Raw genomic sequence first — 6049 nt, 5'->3', positions numbered from 1 at the left:
AATTTTGATCACTCCACTCTTAGCTTAATAGAAAATTGGCGCGTATTAATAAAAGTGAGATGTTGCAACAACTTAACCCGTCAACACTTTGCTTGCGAATGTCGCAAAAATAGTGATTTTATACGGGATGCTGAAGATCACGAATATTTTACGCGATTTATTTTATGGTGATGAATTTAAGAATGAGCGCCAAACTTTTAAAGAAAAGAACTGGTTTTTCTTTTAATTTTTGTAATTTGCAGAAATTTGAATTTATTTATACATAAATATGTATTAGCCTGATTATGTTATTCCCATTCGTAGAACAAATTTCTGATTTATTCAGTCACTTGCAGACTATCCGACTTTGTCTTGACTGTAACCTAATGGAAGAGCTCTCGCTTGAGCTGTGCATATTTTACCACTCATTAAGATGGGTGCATTATTATAATTTAATTAAGTAGTAGTGGTAATATATTTATTTATTCAATACATACAATATGTTTAACAATATCGGAAATTCATATAAAAATAGAGTAGGGTAAATAAAATCATAGACATTTAAATAACATTCGATGTTGTATGTCGGCAAAGCACTTAAATTTTCAACTAAGTAAATTCATTCAGAATTAGTTCTCTATACTTTAAACAACTACAAATGCATTTATAAAGACCAAATAAATATTTCCTCTTAGGATATTTTACACCTGCGGTAGATCCGCAATTTTCTCACCAAAATTTGAATAAATAGGACACAATTTAATTTGTTAATGTTAATCTTTTGAATAATGCCGCACTCATCGAATCGCTTTAAAATACAAACGAATATACATTTATTAATGCATTTGCACAGCGAGCTTGATAATAGCAGCACCTACCCCATCCAGGTTTCTTAAAATGTTAATAAACATTTGGTTTTTGGCGAAATCAGTATTTTTATATTCATAATGTTTTTATCACAACTTTAAGAACACTTTCTGCATGCAAAATAATTTGGTTTAGTTGATACTTTATAAGTTTCTTTTTAAAGGAACATAAAATCATGGAAAAAGTCTGTATTTTGGATTAGTCTAATTTATAGACAATTACAGCAAATATGAAATTAATTCAAATTTCGTTAGGTATATTGACATCGCAAATATTTTTTAAGACTCCAAGAGGTCTGCCTTTGATGAAGTCGACAAGACGGCAATATCTTTCCAATGGAGTTTAATGCTACGCTCTTTGAGCTACGTCCCACAAATCTTTATTATTTATTAGTTTTTCTATCCAAATGGCTTTCCTCACATCAGTCCACGTATCCGAAATAGTTGAAGTCTGGCGATTGTGCTGACCAATTTTAACCTCAATCTTCTTCTCCCGAAGCCTTTCCTCTGCTGCTTTACTGCCATTTTTTGCATCGTTGTCTTGTTGCAGGATCCAATTTAAAGACATAATTTGTATTCGGCATAAGGCGTATGTACATATACACAGAGGTAGTGATCCATTACCTCTTCAATCAGCCGTATCGGTCCAAAACCTTATAGGAAAAGGCGTGCGCATACCTTAATATTAAGTTGGGGAATAAGTTCGTAGCGTTTTTCCCGAAAACTTTTATTTAAACGAAAACCAATAATTATATCAATAAGTTAATCAAATATATATTCGCCATTGCTGTTTACAACCTCTTCCCACCTCTCGACTAATTTGTTGATGCCGTCCCTCCATAAATCGCCTGGTCTGGTGTCAAAGAAGTTGTTGAGCCAGTTTTTAAGGACCTCTTTGTTATCGAAGGTAATGCCCTGTCATACGATTTGAAAGGGAGCGGAAAAGATGGTAATCGATCGGTGGAAGTTTCGGAGAACAAGGCGGATTCTGAAGGACCTCCCATTCGAGTTCTTGGAGTACGGCTTTGATGACTTGTGCAAAATCGGGCCTGTAGAGCTCTTTGTTGACCGTGGCATTCCTTTCGATCATTTTCCAGTGCACCATAACCTCCCAGTCCCACCAAACACATATCATGATTTTCTTTGGATGAAGATCCGGCTTGACTCTCGGCTTTGGCGTATATCTTGGAGCCACTCACTCCTTTCTTTGCTTCATATTAATGTATAGGCACCATTTCTCATCTCCGATGATGACTCGGTACAAAAACCGCTGTTTATGACCGCGTAGTGCTCGATGGCGGGCGAGATGCTGAGAGGCAATTTGAAAACGATTTTCTTTGTTCTTTTCGTTGAAAAAGTGAGGCACTCAGGCTTCCAATTCCAGTAAATCTCATTGAAAAATGTGGATTTTCTGGGGTATTCCATTTCTAAGCCTCAAAACTATTACTATTAACTAACTAACTCAAAAACTATAAAAATTAAATAGCTCAAAAAACAAAACAATCAAGATCAGAAAGAGTTCTACGGAGGACTGAATACTTACCCTTTGCGGAACAGCAAATAAATCGTTGTAAAACAAAAAAGAATATAAAAATGCTATAAACTTATTCCCCAACCCAATAGATTATGTGTATTTGAGTCGAAGGCGTCACATGCGGCATAGCGTACGGCCCCAATGCACAAAAAATGGCAACTTTCTACTTTTGCCGTACCGCAAGTGCGGCGAAAATGGCAACTGTTTAAAGAAGAACAATTTTGTATCACGCAAATTTTTCTCCATGCTGTTTTTATTATATCAAATTAAACGCAGAAAATAAATGGAATTTAAATTAATTGCGTCAATCCAGATGGAGTCTTTCTTTTCCATAAAAGCTTGAGAGATTAGAGAAAAATGAAAAAATTAGTATGTGCCCCGATGTCGTTGAGTGCGACCATAACACCGAACGTCTCAACTGCCATAAGTTACATTAAAACCCCCTGTCGCTTCAAGTAATAAGTATTAATTTTATAATATAGTATATTTCACAACCAACCAACCGAAATCTACATAAATATAAAATCAAAATTAATATTTGCATTCATAACAGGAATATATGTTTTTTTATCGTTTATATGCGGCAATACTTTCATTGTGGCACCACGGTACGTTTTACACGTCAGGTCAGTCAAATACGATGCCTCAACGAACCCATTGTGACAGCCTTATTACTGGCGCTAATGCGCAGCAGTGTTGCCAATTAATGTATCAGCGCCATTAGCTTCAGCCTCGGTGTCCACGTAAAAGCGCAACTCGGCGCTGCGTTACCCAGCGCTAATTTCAATCAAAGTTCATATAATTTGTAAGGTAAAATAGGACATATTTGACTATGGAGCCACATGACATTTCAACGTGAGCATGATTTTGTGAAGTTAAGTGAATCGTATTTTGAAAGTTACTGTTCCTAATTGGTAATATCAAACTCAAGGGTTAAGAAAGCATCGGTAAGTGACAAGGATTAAAAAATAAAATAAAACGGTAGAAAGATGAAAAAGGCCAATGCCATTTGGCGCACATTCGATTTTTCAGTTTTGAATGCCTTTGACAAATAGTGTGTAACGCAAATAATGAAGAAAATATAAAAAAAGGCGTTACCGTATATATGAAATGGACTTCAAAAACCAACTTCAGCAGCAGAAAAATATGGTATTTATACAATAGAACAACAATCTAAAAGTCGATGAAAGGCCAGATTCTATTAAAATCAACGCCGGACTTTGGCAATAGCGATTCGGACGATTTTTTTAAATCAGTCTAAATATGTATTACGCCAATTTTTGGCGAAGGAACGAAGAGGAATTGGTCGCCTATAAGAATAAGTGTTCTTTTAAGTCCCATGTCTATTTTTACTAGACATACAGAAAATTCGTCTATGATTATACTAAAATTAATCAGACCAGCGTTTCAACTGTATAGGATACTCCTGAGAAGCAAGTACGGACTGGCTTTATGGTTTTCTTAAAAAATTCCAACCATTACATTACGAAAGCCGGAGGATGTAACTTTAGAGTTTACTGTGAAGAATCTTTGAACACTTAATGCAAATTACCCATTCCCGCCAAAAGACATACGCAATGAAGCGAGACTTTACTTACTATAGGTCCCAAAATCTCCTGAAGTCAATAGGTATTTAAATTCACCAGTGTTTGTTAACTCGTCTAAGATTCAATGAAAGGTTTACAAATGAATGCTTGCCCGGGTCATTGGCCCTGCACTTTTAAGCTGATGGGATGCCATCAGACCTATTAATCGATGTAGTCAAGCATATATCGGGTGTGCTTTTAGCTGCATGAGAACTATCGATATCGATAACTATGGTTTGCCAGTTGAGAATGGCGAATTAATTGTGTTGACATTTCTCTTTCATAAAGTTTGGCAAGCCATCATGAATCGTTTAACGCCAGAACAACTCTTCCAAATTGTGGAAATTTACTTTGAAAACATAAATTTGTTCGCGAAGTTCATAGAGCGAAGTGTTGAAGAAGACGTCGATATGACGATTCCTCGTCATTCTGAACTAGTTGGCCTTTGTCCTTCGACTATGTGGAAATGTTTCCGTAAGGATCTTGACTTACATATAGTATAATTGGCGCATACACCCGTTTGGGTGTTTGGCCGAGCTCCTCCTCCTATTTTTGGCGTGTGTCTTTATGTTGTTCCCCAAGTGGAGGGAATCCCCGACTCCGAACGGCAGATATTTTTTTATGTCGAGCTTTTTCATGGCAAAAATATACTCGGGGGCTCGCCCTTGCCCGCCGAGGGGCGACCGCTGTTAGAAAAAACTTTTTCTTAATTTTGGTGTTTCACGGAGACTCGAACCTACGTTCTCCATTTTTCCGAATGGTAGTCATGCACCAACCCATCGGCCACGGCGGATTAGGATTTGTAAATTACTGAAAACATGCGCCGGGTGTGTAAATTCGGTTGCGTTAGACACTTCCTAACTTTTTTATTTGTGCGTTGATACATTGCCATGTATTTCCACTTTCGGAAGTACATATGCTCACTTAATTACTGATATTTGTATGCACTATAGCATTATCAATAATCGCAGATATTCGAATACACCAACAAACTAACAGTTCGTTTTAATGACTCAAAGCCTTGGCTCGAAGCTTCGCACGGAATGTCGACTTTTATGTGTAGGTATTAGGTATTGATAGATTTATTACATTTTACACACTCGACATACAGTTGCGAGCAAAATAATGGCGGTTCTCTGAAGAGCATTTTACGCACCGTTTTAGTTTTAATATTTTGAAATTTTTTAAATTTTGCATTTTACTGATATTTTTACCAGCACTACTACTTGCAAGCAACAATGCTGAAATAATGATAGGTTAACCTCATGAGGCCTCAGTACCTCTGAATATAGTTATCTACAACATAATAAGAAATTAATTAGAATAGAGAAGCAGAAATTGATAAGAAGTCTGGGAAGTGAAGGTAAAATTTAGAAAGAAGTACAAAAATGACTAAGTTACTGAAATTTGATGCACTTAAACATCAAAGCTCGTCTAAGGCAGTGGGCCGTAAAAAAATTACTTCGGCGCCTCTTGTGAAAAGCTTAGTAAGTACTAGCAGAGCCAGCAGTTGTTAGTAAAAATTAGAGATTATCGAAACTTGCCCTGTGGAATGCAGATGGCGAGAATATGTTTACGGGGAACAAAATTCTTTGCTCAAAGTCCTCACAAAGACTAAAGTTTGTAAATGAGATCTTTTTGTGACCACTTCAAAAATAGAGAAATATCTCCTGAACTAAGAAGAGCAAAATTGTTCTCTATGATTGAAGAAGGTCTTTGGAATATGTGGGACGTCCACCTAACCCGGAATATAATCCAAGGTACACAAGGAAAATACTTAAAATTGGCGGATGATCTACTAAGGTATGCGCATGTCTGTTCCTATATCCTATAAAATGGATCCTTCATCAAGACAACGATGGAAAAAATGTCAGTAAAGCAGCAGAGGAAAGGCTTCAAGAGAAGAAGATTGAGGTTAGGTGTGGTAGGCACAATCGCCAGACCTCAATTATTGCGAGCTTGTGCACTGATGTGAGGAAAGCCATTTGGATTGAAAAACTAATAAATAATAAAGATTTGTGGGACGTAGCTCAAAATGCGTAGCAATAAACTCCATTGGAAAAATATTGCCGTCTTGTCGACTT

This window comes from Anastrepha ludens, chromosome 2 (genome assembly GCF_028408465.1).
Source record: "Anastrepha ludens isolate Willacy chromosome 2, idAnaLude1.1, whole genome shotgun sequence".
Taxonomy (NCBI): Eukaryota; Metazoa; Arthropoda; class Insecta; order Diptera; family Tephritidae; genus Anastrepha; species Anastrepha ludens.
This window is presented reverse-complemented; position numbering follows the sequence as displayed.